Source organism: Girardinichthys multiradiatus, chromosome 20 (assembly GCF_021462225.1).
Source record: "Girardinichthys multiradiatus isolate DD_20200921_A chromosome 20, DD_fGirMul_XY1, whole genome shotgun sequence".
Lineage (NCBI taxonomy): Eukaryota > Metazoa > Chordata > Actinopteri > Cyprinodontiformes > Goodeidae > Girardinichthys > Girardinichthys multiradiatus.
Genome location: NC_061812.1, coordinates 2,037,779 through 2,055,230, shown reverse-complemented (window position 1 = coordinate 2,055,230; position 17,452 = coordinate 2,037,779). Strand labels below are relative to the sequence as shown.

Sequence of the window (17,452 nt, the reverse complement as noted above, 5' to 3'; positions counted from 1 at the left end):
GCTGAATCACTGTCACGTCGTTGCACCAACCACTGTTGAGGTAAAAACAGATTCCTCCACCTTTCGCTTTGCCGGAGAGTTCCGTGTCTCTGTCCGCTCTGTAGAGCTGGAATCCTGCCAGCTGCAGCGCAGAGTCCGGTATTAATCCACACAGCCACGTCTCCGTGAAGCACAAAACTGCCGATGAATAAAAGTCCCTGTTTTTCCCCAACAGCAGTTGTAGTTCCTCCATTTTGTTGGGAAGTGAGCGCACGTTAGAGAGAAATATTCCAGGTAACGGTGTTCGTAGTCCACGCTGGCGAAGACGTACCAGCACCCCAGCCCGTTTCCCTCTCTTCTGGCGTTTCACCGCGTGAACAAAGGTGAGCGGAACCTTTGACCAGGATGTCCAAAAGTTCCAGAGCAGTAGGTAGAAAAGTGGGAAATAACTCCTCTGGTGTAGTAGCCCTGATGTTCATGAGTTCTTCTCTGGTGAGAGAGCTCCGGGTACCATCACAGAAGACCGTTTGAAAGCAAAAAACAAAACAAAACAATGCGCACCAACACGCCGAGGCGACCATCTGCGGCGCCATCATCATACCGTGTCAGAGCTCGTCTCACACCTTTCTATTCTGTCGTAATACCATCACCTTACTGGGCTGGTATTCACAGGACAACCCTTAACAGACCCAAATATTATTTGATCAAATATTAAAGTATTAATATTAAATAGTATATTCATAATCACAACATCAGCTAGTTACCTTCAGCACATTTCTGACTATTTTTAACTAACGCCATGTGACTATGAACTAGTAGGTGAAAATTGATCTTAGGGATACTGAATATATACATAAATGGTTTGCCATAATCTGGACTAAACTATGCCATAAATCTGAGAAGGATAAATTGATGTTTTCATGATGACTCATGAAAAATAAAAATAATTTTAAATAAAATCTCTGAATTTGGTTTTCAGTGGAAATCCTAATTATGGCAAATATGGATTTATCAATAAAAGCAATTTTTATGGTTTATGCAGTTTTTCCTGCCACCATAAGAAGGAACATATTGTAACGTGTTTAGGGTGCTGTGGTTTTAACACATGCAGAAGAAGAATGAAGCATTCAGGTCATTTTCAGCTCTGATAGGTCTCATGTTACATTGGTCATTCTGGAATGTTAATGCGTCCATAGACATTCAGGAAATGTTGGCCACAGATCTCTGAACAATGCCTCGTCTGTTCTAGTTAGACCAGACTTTAACTCAGTTTCTAATCAGCGTAAACATGTTGAAGTCCTCACTAAGTGGCCTCCTGGGCTGCAGGTTTCAGAAGAACCAGGGACACCACTTAGGTGTGTGTGGGACTGTGAGCTTCAGCCAGATGGTCCAGCAGGCAGACTGTAATTTATAATTCCATTAAAATGTTTCACCAGCTCGCTCTTTAATTACAACATTTGATCCAGATACGAGTGATGCTCCCGTCGGTCACTGTTTACCTCCAGCCGTTGACAGGTCTCATATTTTACATTAGCCTTACTAAATAAAAATTAACTGCATAGTATAGAGATGGAGTTTAATGTGTCTGATTTAAGAAAATGAGCTGAAAAAGATTAACTAGGAAAGGGGACAGATGGTCGGTGGGACAAGTGGCTTTAGATTTATGATTATATAATGAGAGAGAGCACCTATTAATGTCTCAATAACATTTATTAACCTGAATTTAGTTAATTAGTTTGAAGGATAAGACAGAGAAAATGTTCAGCTGGTAAAGAACAGAACAAGCAACAGAACCGCCATCAAGACGCAGGTTTGCAGCAAAGAAGGAAAGCCCACATGAACTTCCAGAATGCTCCCAGAGGTTCTCCACTAGTTGAACAACTGTTGAGATGGTTTTAACTCACCAAGCTGACTGCTCAGGTGTGAAGGTGTGGCAGCCTCACTGGAACAATGTCCTGCAGGGAAGAAACAAACACTGAAGATCATCTGACGTTAAAATATTGATTCTAATTAATGATGCACCACTCTGTGGTTCTGTTGAATCTGATCATTTAACATGACAGAAATGTGAGAATTATATGACTTAAAAGAGTGAAACTCACAGCACAGATATTCATTGGTCCTACCATGTGCCACTTGAACTGCTACAACTAACTAAACTGGTTTCCAGTTCACCCAAAGCCTAACCAGAGAACATCTGAAATATTTCCAGACCAGCAGCAGATTGTCAGAGGCAGAGAGGAACCAAGTGTCTGCAAGTGGGCTGTGCTTCAGCTGTAAGATTCTCTGATGTTGGACGACGCTCAGCTGTTTGACACAGAGACAACTGCAGCAGGAGGAGGGAGCAGACTGAAGGACGGTGGGGTGGGGTCCCAGTAAAGCAAACTGGAATCCGTGGAGTCTCCGGATCGGCCGCTATGCTCCTGATAGGCCGCGTGCTGCGTACCTCAAATGTTTCAGTGGGGTTGACTCGTGTTATTGTAGCCGAGTGGATGGATAAACAGAACAGGAAGGTGTGAGTGTGTGCACACGTGCGCCCTCTGACCTTTTCCAGATGTCAACCTTTCTGTGCCTGTGTGTGTGTGTTCTCATAGCTAAAAGAGGTCTGAGGGGAACAGGAGGCCTCCTGTCTGTCTCTGAACAGCAACACACACAGAGTGACGACCTCCCCCAACATACACACACACAGTGAAAAGGTGGTGGCACCCATCTCCACGTCAGAAACCACAGCGCCACCGTTAGACTGTTTAATTAGAAAGAAAATTCTGAACTATACCACCGGGGCTGATGTTGAACACACACACACACACAAACACACACAAACACAAACACACACACACAAACACACACACACACACACACACACACACACACACACACACACACACACACACACACACACTGTTTCTTGGTGTTAATCTGTTAAAACAGATTTTTCCAGCACAGGATTCTTGCAGGATGTTTAATTCTGCAACAGAATGCTAATGGGTTTCTGATGCTCCCCAGAGCTGTCTGCATATGTAGCTTATCTAATTAAAACAAACATTTTAATTAGATAAGCTACATATGCAGCTGAGGTCCAGCTAACAGAGGTAGAACCACAGATCTCAGATTAATTCATTCAACTTTCGGTTATTGCTGTTTAGGTTTCAGACGAGTTGTTGACTTTCATTGAGAGAAAAGCACTTTGGTTCGATGTAAGAAAAAATCTTTAATGCTTCATATTCCAGAGGAAGTTTAGATCGTATTTGGACATCTTGAAATTCCCAAACAACCCAGAATCCTCAGATGTTCTTCAAGAAGCACATTTAAAAACACCTGCAGAAGATTTTTTGGTCATGATCACAAAAAGATGAATGTGTTTAGAATATATTGAATCTGTGCTTCCTTTAAAGCTTTAGTGAACTGAAATAAGATCCTCAACAAAGTTCAGTTTCTTCATCTCAGAAAGTGACAGCTAGATTTTAAAGATTTATGGGGCAGAAAACATCTGAGCAATCAACTTCACCAGAAGGAACATTTCTGTTGTAGACATCAAGAAGTGACTCAGAAAGCAGGTCAGATAAATGAACAGTTCTGCTCCTCGTCCTCCTGGAGCAGAACTGTTTGGGTGCAGCTCCATCTGACCCGACTGACGTCCACAGGCAGCTGATAGCAGAATGACAGAGTAAACGTTTTACTGGAAAAATGACAAACTATGAAGCATGTTCAGAGGAAGGAAAACAGGCAACAAGAATGATCAGCCACTCACACAACTCAACACCACCTGGACGCAACTACAACCCAGTTTGCCTGAGCACCTAAAGACAGAAAAGACAAGAAACCAGAGCTTCCAGCGGCGTCCTCATCTCCAACTGGTTCCAGTAAGCAGCATTTATTCAGGGTCTGAGATGGTTGTTTGTGGGTCAGAAACAGAGCAGTTGGGATGATAATTCTAGATATAGGAGATGTTTAAATGCACAAAGTCCAGATGAAGCTGGGAGGTTACCGATGAGAAGGACTGGAATCTGCATGACCTAGAGTAGACGGTCGAGGCTTATAACAGCCTACATACTGCATCCATTTCATAATAATTAATTTAATATTAATATTAAAATTTTACTGTGATCTCCTTCTTGTTTAATGAGGTTTAGTTTGGTAAAACTACCAAAACAGGGAAAAAAGGTGGAGAAAAGCGAACTGAACAGAGGAGCAGAGCCTGCTGGTGGAGGAGAAGAGAGGAGTGTTAAAGGTAGATTTGGTTCTGGGATCATGGTGGGAACCAACAGACATTCCCAGTAGATCAATGCGTCGTTCCCTCTGCTTTCAGCACCAGCCTGGAATGTGAGCAGCTCTGGTTCCTGCTGCATTCAGAAGCTAGAGAGGAGATAGCAGCACCAGAGAACTTCTCCACAGATGTTGGAGATGATCATTTAGGCTGCTGACATCATCATGAACAATACAGCAGATACAGATTCACCTCATTTACATCTTCCTGCTCTGGATATAGAGCTCAGATTATTGGACTGTTGAGTAGAGTTTGGATTTATGTATTTATCTATATTTTCTAGCTTTTCCAAATTTATTTTTGAAGCATTTTACAGTCTGTAAATATTTAAATAATTATGTACAATATTGTTTAAATTTCATGGTTATTAATTATTGTTTCTATTATTTATTGATCCTTCCTAATATCACCTTACTAGAGGTTGACCTTTAACCTGTCCTCCTGCTGAAACTATTTAATTTCCTCCTAGAGGGATGATAAAGTTAATCTTATCTCTATATTAATAATTATATGATTGTTCTAGAAGTTTCTGTTCTCATTGACTCGACTGTTTAGGAGGTGGATCTCTGCACCATGGAGCTGGTAGTGTTTTATTCATTCACTGTTGTTCATTGGAGGAGAAGATCTCTCCTTTCTCTCTGTCTTTCCTCCATCTTCTCTGCTTCAGACACTCTTAGGTTCACTAAAGGTCCTCCTCACTAACATCTCCTCACGTTAGGAGCTCTCTGAAGGCCTCAGATGCTTCATGAACAACTTTTATCTGACCGAGGGAAAATTATAAGAAAAATATTAGAATTGGAGAAATTCTAATATTTTTATTAGAATGACGTCACTAGGAGCTACTTTTAGTCTTAGAATATGATCCAGAATTTCAGCTGAGCTAATATCAGAGTTACCAGCTTGTTCTTATCTAAAAACTAAACCAACTAAAAACTTTTTTTTATTTCACCTTTATTCCCACAGGTCAATCTGCCTCATTTTCAAGAGCAACAACCATACAAGACGTCCGATTATAATCAGTGGAATTCAGACAATAAAGGAAAATAAAACTGAAAATAAAAGGAAGAAAGCAGCAATAAAGTATCAGGAACAGGAACAGTCATACACTGATGATTTGTTCATTGTCCTTAAAATATGTTTAAAGTCCTTTAGTTGAATGAATCTGCAGAGTTTCAGGTTCAGTTGGACAAAAGCAGCGCTGTAGGAAAATGGCTTTTTCCCACCTGACCTGAGAGGGGAGGCCGCCATTAATCTGCTGAGGTGACATGCAGGACGTTAGATACGCTGGTAGTAACCCAGCTGCTGATTTAAAAGTGTGGACAATGAATGGCAGTCATAATGAAGAATCACAGAGCTCCATGATAAGCAGCATCAAACATCTACCAACAGAAACATTCATGTAAAAATAAAACCACTGTAACATCTGTGAGGTTAGAAGGTGGCTGCAGGAAGTCACTTTTCCACTTTAAATGAAAAAATAAAAGAGTTATTTCTATAAAAGGGAAAATAATACTGACCATGTTGCTTAAATGAAAGGTTTTAAATAATTGAAATACCAAAATAATTATAACAAGACACAAATTCAACAGCGGTAGCTTGGCAGAGATAACAGCAAGATGTTGGTTTAAAACCAACATCTTGCTGTTATTTAGCACCACTTTTGGGTGGAACGAACATGACTAAATAATGTGAAATGCAACCTACAGATGATCAAACAGCAGGACAACATACCAAGAGAAGCCCTGAAGATGTTTTTCCATCATTTTTGAGGATGCAGTGTAACGTCCTTCACGTTTAAAGACTTCTTCCTGCAGGTATGAATAAGCAGCTCTGGTGCGTTTGGTCACAGCAGATGTTTCCAACTAAAGACATGTTTCTGGGTTCATATAAGGACTATTTCAGGTTTATATGGTCCAAGGTCTGATGAAAGACTCCTGGAAAAGCTTTAATGTGCAGGCAGGGATTCAGGTTTACTGCAGTATCACATGCTAAACAAATTACCAGCAATTAATACACCTGTAGTGTTTTCTTTGGAAATTACCACTTTATTACAGCTATTGTACATCACCAGCTTTATTAGTTAGGAAAGATGTGCTTTAGCAATGGAGGGTTGGCAAGTTGCCACATCAGCAGGAAAAATGCAGCTTGGAACGAGAGGTTCTGGTTCCAGGTTTCTAAAACACATTTATTTTAAAGCTTTGATCTGCTGATTTTCATTTTGATCAGTTCATATTTTTCTTCGATCGTGAAAACATATATGTTCTACTTATTAAATAAAAAATGTAGAGGGCATTCCATGGCTGTCCTTGGTTAGATTTCTTCCCAAAAATCACACTCAAAATAAAGTTCAATCATCAATTTGGTCAGAAAATCTAAGAATCTGGATAGCTCAGTGCTGCTGCAGCAATCTGACTGTTAGGTGTTCATCTGATGACAGCCTGGTGGAAGAAACTGTCTCTGCGGCAGCTGATGTTTGCAAACAGCGCTCTGTAGTGCCATCCCATAGGTACAAATATAAGCAGTCTGTGTCCAGAAAGAACACACCCCTGGGGTGCACCAATGTAATGGTCTTTGTTTGGGAAAATATGCCCCCTGCTGTTCCCTGTCCAGGTTCAGTTCCTTGGTCCCTTGGGAGCTGCTATCTTGGAAGAAGTTCTAAACCTGCTTCTTGTAGGTCGACTCATGAATGTTGCAATCGTGGTATCAGAGTGCCCAGCACAGCATCCACAATATTGGGTCATGGTGGTGAAGGAGTGCTGGCCCCATCGCAAATCCAACTGCACCGGTGTGTGTCCAGACTTGGTCCAATCAGTTCGGTGGTCGGCCTGTTCGGGTCGACTGTGTTGAAGGCGGAGCTGCACTCAATGAACAGAGTCTCAAAGTTTCCACATGCAAATTTCTCAATATGAATTGGGGCTGCGAGATGTTAGGAAAACATGCAACATGTGATAATATCGGTGAATGTTGCAATGATGACATGAGAATTGAAGAAAATAAATTCTTAACATCATTTTACTGCAAACACAGAACCCAAACTATGAAGCTACTGGAGAAAAAAATAAATCATTATTTACAACTCAACAACGTGGTTTTATTGAAAAAGTTGCATCTGAATACATCTGCTGCTCTTCACAGAAGCAACCTAGTTGTAGTTTCTTAATGAGCAGAACATCCAGACATTTTCTGCTGCATTAAAAAACAAACTTTACCAAATATGTCACTGGCATAGAAAGTCATAATTAGCCAAATTTATTGCAATACAAGCAGCTCTTTGCAGGATTGATTTTACAAACAGTGTTTTTGCAGTAATGAGAAATGTGTGATGTACAGTGCAGCCGTAAGGCTACGCAGGTAAGATGGGTAAACATGTTGTAGCCGACACAGACTCTGGTGAGACGAGGCTGGGATAATTCTGATCACAGAGTTTATATTGCCAGTGAATTGAAACACTTTTATCATTTAGTTTTTAATTTGCCTGATTGAGTTGATGGTTGGGATGTGCATCGGTGTCGAACCGCCATCGTTTAATGATCCGACACACCGACAGCAGTTCATTATTCTGAGTGACGTCTCACCTACTGTCACAACTTCTCCCCAATTATCCACTCCACGTCTGTCATGCTAATAACGGATCATTGTGGGTTTCTGCTCATTTCTCATTAAACTTAATGACGTTATTCTGGGGTTGGCAGAGGGAAGCAGCAGATTGTTTTTGCTCAGAACAATAACTCCACATCTCATCTCTCCCTGCTCATCCCTCTCTTCTCTTTCTCCATCAGCGTTCATGACAGATCCTCATTTTATTCTTGTTATTATCACACTTACAGCATGAGGAAATTCACCAAACAGAATCTATTTGATCAAACTTTTCTTTAAATGTTTGATCTCCTCTTCTCTCTGCTCCTCAGTTTAAAGAATTAGTTACCGCAGAGATGACAGCTGTGACTTCACATCATAAAATCATAACATAACAAGGAAAGTCATTTCAGAAACATTAAATCTAATTCCTAATCTTTTTCCTGACACAATGACTATGACTACGGTGTAAGATGTTAGTGATTAATGACCGAATCTTCCTGCTGAGCCCCTCTGATTTTAATGATTCGCTCCCGTTGCTCTCATTAGCTTTGCTGAAGCCAGCAGGATGGAAAACCTTCCTGGAACCACTGGTAGCTATCTGAACGACAGCAAACTGAGAAGAAGTGCAAAAGCTAAAAATGATTGAGCAACATGGATGTTAATCTTTTATTGAAATGTGAAGAACGGGCGATCCAGAAGAACTGTGACGGGATGGATTTAAAAACAACGTAGGGTGTGTTCAGACCTGCCACGTTTGGTCCGCTTCATCCGGTGCAGGTGTGAAAAACACTCAAGCGAACCCTGGTCCGGACCAAACAACCGGACTGAGACCTATGTTTTAAGGTGATCTCAATGGGACTCTGGTGCTGTTCGCTTCTGGTGTGAATATGAAGCAGCCTCCATGCAACCCAACTGCAGGAAACACGTCCATTTCTGGACTTAACAAGCAGGGCATCATGGGACAAATTAGTCCTACAGTGTTGCTAATGCTATGGATGCTACTAGCAATGAGCCGTGGATGGACCTAGAGCAACGAGGAGACATGTAGCCTCCTTGATATCTGGGCAGATGCACACGTAACCCAACTGCTAGAAAAGACAAGAATGTGGCCGTGTTCAGGATTTTTAGTGAGAAAATGAAGGAGCGGAGGTCTGTACGTTCTCTCGAACAATCCCGTGTTAGAGTGAGAAAGCTTCACCAAAGTGTTCCAAAGGCACGAGACGCATTAAACAAGTTTTTCTCTGGTATCGGGTCTGTGCTCTTTCCCGCCCTAGTCAGTTCTGTCCAATGGGAGCAATGATTGGCACACACATGGCTTTGTTTACAAGTTATAGTTCACTTCCAAAAGTGCAATGTGAAAGTGAACTGCACCAAACGGAAAAGATAGGGTGTATTCACACCAGGAAAGTCATTTGGTCCGGACCAAAAGCTGACTATATTTTTTTCATTTGGTGCGGTTTGTTTTCACATTGTACTTTTTGCAAGTGAACTATTACTTGTAAACAAAGACACGCGGGTGACGATCATTGTTCCCATTGGACAGAAATGACGGGGGCGGGACAGAGCACAGACCCAGAAATGTAGGAAAACATCTGTAGACGAGCTGCGTTCAGCTCCTCTGTTCTGCATATTTATGCCGTTATTTAAGCTTCAATATTATTGTGAGGATGAAGAGCAGCTCATTCAACACAGACTTTGAGACGTTCCATTTATAATGTTGGAACCCCGTCGGAGAATCCGTGCTGAACACCGACGTTCTCTACGTGCCTTGTCTCACAACAAGCCAGTAGCGTTGCTAAGCAACACACAGCTTATCAGGTATGATTACCTTACAACACACACCTTTGCTACCGGCTACGGTGGCTTTTTATGTCCAAAGAGATGTACGCTTTTTGTAGTTGGTTCGGATCGGGGCCGGTATGTATTCAGACCATAAGCGAACCGCACCAGAGTCCGTTTGGAAGCGGACCGAGACCACCTCAAAAAGTGGGTCTCGGTCCAGTTGTTTGGTCCGGACCAGGGTTCGCTTGAGTGTATTCACACCTGGACAAAACTTCTGGACCAAGGAGGGAAACGAACTCTGGTCCATTTAAAGTGGACCAAAAGTGGCAAGTGTGAATACACCCTTAGACACATTAAAGCTAATGACGTTAAGATAACTGAAACAAAAGATATCAGGTTGCTTTGGAGCAGAATGATTGGACTCTAGAGCAACGATTAAAGTTCAGGTGTTGAGCCGGACATGTTTCTATAACAATCAGGCAGCTTTAAATCTCAAAACATCTTTTCTTTTGCAAATGATGAGGTTCTTCTGACATCTTCCAGCTAAGACCTTCAGAGCGCACCAGAAAAGTTTGTGAAACAGACATGAAGTTTGTTGTCATGGTAAAGAAGGAGCTGAGCTGAAAGCCGAAGCTCTGCATTTACGGCTTCATCTACGCTCCAACCCTCAGATATGGTCAGGAGATATGGGCCTTAACTGAAAGAACAATATCCTAGACACCAGTGGCTGAAATGAGCTTCTTTGTAGGGTGGATGGGCTCTGCTTCAGAGGAGTGAGGAGTTCAGAGGGCAGTAGAGCTGAGAAGCCAGCTGACCAGCACATTTTCTGGTTGACCCCTTTGAAGGTTACTCCCTATGTCCCCACCCCTGGAAGACCAAGAACTTTCTTGCAGGACTAAATATCTTTTTGGCATGCTCCTATGAGGAACTGGACAGTGCTGCTGTGGAGAGGGATGCATCTTCCTGGATCTGTTACCTTCCTGGCCCAATCTGAGAGGAGCCAAGGACAATGGTTGGGTAGAAGCTCCTTCTTTGACTTTTAGAACAAATCTGCTATTTTGTTGACAGAGAACATGAAAAAAAACTAGATTTTACTCTAGTTTAAATAACTGTGAACAATTCCTGACCCTGGAGAGTCAGACTTTTGGAAACCTTGCAGAAAGGTTCTGGTAAACCTTGCTTGGCATCTCTGAGCATCCTTGCGCCTTGCTCCATGTTTACCCTCCATGCTTGTGCAGTCAACTCTACTCTGAGAGGAATGTGGCCACACAAAGTAAATAAATCACCAGGTGACCTTTCTCTCCATCCATTCATGGTCATTTCAACTGAACTCAGAGTTTCCTCAGCTGACCGACTGGACAAAGTTTATTTATTTAAACAGAACCAGACACATCAAACACGTCCTCCGGCCCTCCATGATCATTTATCCTTCTCAGATTTGTATTTCATTTACTTCCTCCTCTGGCTTTTTCTTGTCACATTGGAAATGTTTTAGTCTAACACATCCCTGCTTCTTATTCCTCTTTTCTTGCCTATTTTTGGAAGCACATGACAGTCTGAATTTAGTCTTAAAGATAAATCACTCAAACACATCACGGCAGCTCTATTTACACACACATAAAGCTTGGGTTTGCTTCAGGCTGCTTTTTGAAGCTTCATTTTCTTCACAACGTGCATAAACATTTGGTTCATGTGTCAGGATGAGTACAGTGGGTTGGGTCTTCTGCCAATGGCTGTTAAATGACACTTTACAGATTTGAACCTCACAGAAACCTTCATGCACCATTTAGCAGTGAAAAAATAGTTCCCGCAACATTTGAAGGCATCATTGTCTAATACACGCTGGCCAATAAGCTTCTATTGATTTATTCAAAGGGGCATCTCTGGATTTCTACTTGAGTCAAAACCACTGAAACCATCCAAGCTACTGGTTGGTAACTGCAGGAAATGGTCTGATAAATGTTGGTTTTCCATGATAATAAATATCTGTAAAATGCAGATCATACCAACAAACGCATGAGAGTCATGACCAACTGTAGCCAAAATGAAGCTGCTCAGGACCTGTTGGACCACTTGCTCCAATGCATGACAAATGTTTTTATTCTCCTGAGGTGGTAAAAGACTTCTCCATTACCATCCATCCATCCATCCATCCATCCATATGGCAATTATCCTTCTCAGATTTATAAGTCTTTTACAGACGGACATGTCTCACAGCCAGAAAGGAAACTGATCTTCATTCATCTTCAGCAGCAAAGTGTTAAAAGCAATGCTTTCTCACAGAGGAGATGATGAAACCACCCCCAACGGTTTCTCCTTTAACAGTACAATGGATGCATCAATGATTTTAAATATGATGGTGTTGAGCAATGTTTTTCAACCCTGGTCCTCAAGGCACAGTGCCCTGCATGTTTTAGATGTTTCTCTGCTTTAACACACCTGATTCAGATGATTGTAGTTTAGCAAAAGCCTGGTAGTCAGCCATCAACTGGCATTAGGTGCGCTGAAACATCTAAAAAATGCAGGGCACTGTGCCTTGAGGACCAGTGCTGAAAAACACTGGTGTAGACTCTAGGCCTCAGAAGGTACAGGTAAATATCAAGTTTTTTTGCGCTGGAGAACTTGTTTCCACACTCACATTTCCACCTTATCATCTGTTCAGCAGAGTAATGGGAAGTAGGATTTGGTCCTGCTGTCCCCTGCGGCGTGGATTAAATTTTAAAAATCACAAACATGAGAGCTGCAAACGAGTGAAGACACACAGGCAGACAAAGTGACATTTCACAGCTTCTAATCCAGACTGCAGAAAGGTGTTGATGACAGTGTAATATCGGGGTGCAGAGAGACAGCTAAATGAGCACTTCAACATGTCCTTCAATCAGACAGCAGCTCTGAAGCCATCCATAGTTTCTGCAGGAGATCAAAGTATGTTGAGACAGTCGTCTTTAGGAGCACAGCTATCTCTAAACAAACAGGAGGAGGAAGAAGTGGTCAGTTCTGTGGAAGGTCACCGTTGAATAAGAGGTTCACAGGAAGCACCCGTCCTGTCTGGACGGCTGTAAACAGTTACCAGCTAATTATGATCTACAACCATAATGTTGTAAACTCAGTTTGGATCATCATTTTATTATTCTGAGCAGCTACATATAGGTGTGTCACAGACGTTTTTTTTCATACTCTGATGAAAACATAGCTTCCAACTCTTGGTTGATAGGAGATAAAAATCAGCTTTTTCAGGACAAATAAAAATAAAGAAAATGTTCAGTTTTAAGGGTTAATTTCATTCAGTGCATACATCGGTGTAACCGGCCAGGGTTCTGTTCCGGTTCGGTCCAACAAAAAAGAAACCAACAGACAGAACAACAAGGCTTGATTTAGTACCTGCTGGCAATGTTAAAGTAAAAAGCACTGAAACATCTCCATCAGTCAACAGATCACTGGGTGAAGGCCGACTCAGACACTTCATACAGGAGAAGGTCTGCTCTCTCTCAGCAGATTGTAAACCGGAACCCAGGCTGCTGTTTAGTTTGTTCCTGTTCAATTATTCGTCCTCCATGTTGCTCTGTAATCATGTTAATGTGGCGCTGTTGTTCTTCTGCCTCACGTTTGATACGTGAATTTTAAGCCAGTAGATGAACTAATGGCCAGCTGCTGCCAGTGCAGAGCAAGCTCTGCAGTAGTGGCAACAGGTTCTGGAACTTCTTCTCAGCAGCAAAACCTCTCAGCTAGAAGTTCTAGATGATCCAGATACTTGTTCCTTCAGCTGGGATGTTTCCTGAGTGAGAGACAGTTCTGATGATGCCATCAATGAGATAAACTGCAGCATTTGCAGGAGTCTGTCTTTTAAAATAAGGAATGGTTCAGTTTTATGGTTCAGTTGCTGATTTATGCTAAGGACCTAGATATTAAACATGTGCCATAATGGAGCTCTGACCCTAAGAGTCGGACTAAAGGACGACTTTAGGTCCTCTCCTGATCCTCAATCGAGCTGAAGTGTTAAATTACTCCCATCAGCAACAACATCCTCCTGTCAATTCCCATCATGCAGCTCAGCACTCTCCTCTCAAATCTGTTTTTTTTCCTTCACCCCCTATTACTCTGCAACCTGACCCTGACTAACACTTCTCCATGTCAGTAATGATCCCACCGCCCCCTCTGCTAGGTCATATGATGCTTCCATCCTTCTGTCTCCATACAGTAATGACCCTGAGAATCTGAGACCCTCCTGGAGCAAGAGACACAGATGAAGACAAGGAGAGAGACCGATATGGACAGGAGGGACAGATGGATCGATAGCTTTTAGCAAGGAAGCGCTCGACACACACACACACACACACACACACACACACACACATCATCCTGAAGCCCACATGACTCCATTACAGAAAGATTTCCGAGCTCCTTTCAATGTTCACACAAAGCGCTCCGACACGTTGCTTTAGCATTCCGAGGAAAACATTGTGATTGTTGGAGTTGGAAGCTTGTTAATAACTGGCATTAACTGCAGTCGTGAAGACTAGATTAAAAATTAGAAATTTTATTTGGTTGCTGTAAGTACTGTACATACAATTATAACCAACCCCTACAGAGAATGAGAGAACTGGAATGATTCATAAACAGAGTCTTTGAAAATCTTAATGTTTGTAGCCAAAAAAGATGCTTTAAAGGAGAAATATGTTGCTATTTGTTCAGTTTCTAACAACTTTTTTCTCTCTTCAAACTTATTGCTCAGTTTTTGGAGGGGCTACATGAAAAACATCGATAGTTTTTCTGCTTCAGGTGGAGTTGTGTGGAGTAGTCCTGAGTAGTCATTAGCAGACAGCCGTATGGTTGAAAACTCCTCCCTAACATACAGAATCGTCTCCTCTGTGGAAATTAAACAAGACACTCTTTACTGAAACATCCGGGAACTTAGTTTGTTCTGTTCTCTAAAAGGGAGTTCTGTTCTAGTCGGGGCGACTGCAGTCATGAGAGACAAGCCACTACTTTGGCTTTTATTAATGCACTGAAGCGGTATTTTCTGCAGAGGGACACATCTTCACTGATTTGAAAAACTAAATGTCAATGTACAAGTTTGAATTCAATTCAGAATGTCCAGAATTATACATACACCCTCAAATGTCAATTAGTAAGTTACTTTTGGACCACAGGTCTCAAGCAGATTCTGGCATCATTTTGGCTCATATCTGACCATTCTTACTGGCAGAACTGATAAAGGTTATTTAAACTGGTTGGTGTCCGGACACTGGCCCAACAGAACTGAGGTCAGAACTTTGTTGAGGCCATTAATGGAGCCCGGGTAGCATGCTTCATCCATTCAACACTATCCAACTGCCCCCCTCAGATCTAAGGAAAATAAATTCAGGAGCAACACACCAAGTATCAGTCCTGATCTGGCAAATTCATTGAATATAATGTATATTTCTTCTATCATGGAAAACAACTAGTAGAAATAAATCATCAAAAGCCCCAAATTAATATGAAATTCTTTTCCATGATGAGTGGCTGCCGACTTCTGCTCAGGACTGGAGAAGGTGAAAAATACAGCGACCGTTCAAAGGATCATTTATCTGCTCAAACTGCTGGAAAAAAGATTTGAGTTTGAGTTGTTTTATGCAGCATATTTACTGTAGTTTCTGCTCTCATTAACCATTTTCCTGACTCCTCCATGAGAGATTGCAGGGAAGACAATGACTGTTCATAGACAGTGAAAGGAAGCGTAAAACACATCAAAATCCAAACTATGCCTTTAACATCCTGAATATTTCAACATAACCTAAGATCTGTTCCAGAGAGAGGTAAACATCTGGACTGCCTATTCCAAATTTGACACCAAGATGAACAGAAACACGCACGCTCGCCCATCATATTACTAAAGGAAACATCCCAGTCTTGAGTGGGTCAGGTGGTATAGAAATGGTTTTCTCACTGTGTGACGTCAGTCTTCCTGCTGTGTTTCACTGTTCAAACAGTAACATCACACCAACAACAGAGGGTGAAAGGTCAACAGCCTATTTCTGTCCCTTCCCATTAAAAACTTGCTCCTCGGTTCATTGCCGCCACTTTCAAATAATTGACAAAGTTAATATTCAAAGATGTTTTCCCACGAAGTTTTTCCCATCCTCCTACCAAACAAGCACAAATACACCCTGTTCTTCAGACAAAGCAGCACACAGAGGAAACTGCTCTGAGGGCCGTTTGTTGGAAGGTCACAGACGCTCAGCCTCATGCTGGAGTCCAAACACGCCATCATAGGTTTATATATAGATTAAACTAACTAAACAGCAGCTTGTCATATATATTATTGACATTATGGGATGTCCTCTCTGTCTCTATGTCGTCTTGTGTTGAGAATCCTCTTCTGCCCTTTGTGGACCGACACAAACATGACGTACACTGGGCATGGACCAGTGACTGGACCAGTAACTGGTGTGAACGTAAAGTACAATTTTAAAAAGTGGTAGTTCAAACCTGCTCTCGGTTCTTCCTACACATTTCTCTGATTTACAACATAGATGCTCGGTTGCAAAGTCATGGTGTGGAAAATAAAGCAGACTACAGTTATCAGGTGAAAATGTTTTTGAAAAGCTCAGTTGTAATATTAAAAGGCTGCAGCAGTAGTTGGGGTAAGCAGCAGAGTGCAGGCTAGCTAACCAAGCCCGTAGCTTGGCTAATTGACCATCAGATTGTTAGTTTACCTGTGTTAATCTATAAAGAACAGAGAAAGTTAGAACATCAAGCAATCAGAAGCAATAATGCACATTTAGCTAGATTCATCAGTTGTCTCAGATTTTGCGTGGTCTTCCACCTCTGTGTACTTCTATTAAATGCATTCTTTAAAACAACCTCCTCTGTTAGCTGAATATGACATTAAATCTATCCCATTATTTGTGTCTGAAGGACAATTTAGTTATTGTTTTTTTTTTTATATCTAGCTGAAAGGGGCTGATTGGTTAATCAGAGATGATTCTCATTTTAAACAGAGAGACTGACAACACTTTCACATGTGTCTATGTAACATAATTACATAAATACATTTAACAGATATTATTCAAATCAATCCATCCATCCATAGGTGTTCCTTGCAGGGTTGCAAGTGGTGCTGCTGCTCATCTCTAGTGGTCATTTGGGAAGAGGCATAGTCCACTCTGGACAGGTTGCCAGTCCATCACAGGTGAACATAGAAACAAACTGGACAAACCTCCCTGCATGCCCTCATACCTAAGAGCAACTTATAAGATAAGATATTACCCTAACATGTATGCTGCTGGACTTTGGAAGGAAGTCGGAGCGCCCTGGGAGAACCCACCCATGCACAGGTAGAACAACAAGTTCCACACAGAAAGACCCCATGCTGAGATTTGAAGGCAGGACCTTCCTGCTTCGCCACCTTGCCAGCCTGTATTTGTGATAACCAATAATATTATTTTAGCTGAAGCAATGTAAGAATTTGTGCTTTTTTGTTTTAAATGAAAGCAACCAGATGATTAAATCATACATATCTGCTTTAAATGTCCATCGTACTATCGAGAAAATGTGAAACTGGGCTTTATTATCTGTTGAATATGCAGCTGTGAGAGGAAAGCAGACCCAGAACGCGAACACCATGACTATGTTCATGTTGTGTTTCATATACACTCACCGGCCACTTTATTAGGTACACCTGTCCAACTGCTCGTTATCGCAAATTTCTAATCAGCCAATCACATGGCAGCAACTCAATGCATTTAGGCATGTAGACATGGTCAAGATGATCTGCTGCAGTTCAAACCGAGCATCAGAACGGGGAAGAAAGGTGATTTAATTGACTTTGAACGTGGCATGGTTGTTGGTGCCAGACATGCT

At 41.7% G+C, this 17,452-nt stretch overlaps 1 protein-coding gene across 3 annotated transcripts in view; it reads right to left on the bottom strand.

The window, feature by feature from the left end:
- The window catches only part of pcbp4 (poly(rC) binding protein 4), a 149,457-nt gene that overhangs the window by 100,188 nt on the left and 31,817 nt on the right, over nucleotides 1-17,452 (bottom strand). For 2 of the 3 annotated variants that reach the window (XM_047347812.1, XM_047347814.1), the window contains exon 2: nucleotides 1,884-1,934. The gene's annotated coding sequence lies outside the window, so the exon portion shown is untranslated. Of the gene's footprint in view, nucleotides 1-1,883; nucleotides 1,935-2,081; nucleotides 2,163-17,452 lie in introns of those variants that run through there. The other variant, XM_047347813.1, reaches the window with a different exon arrangement.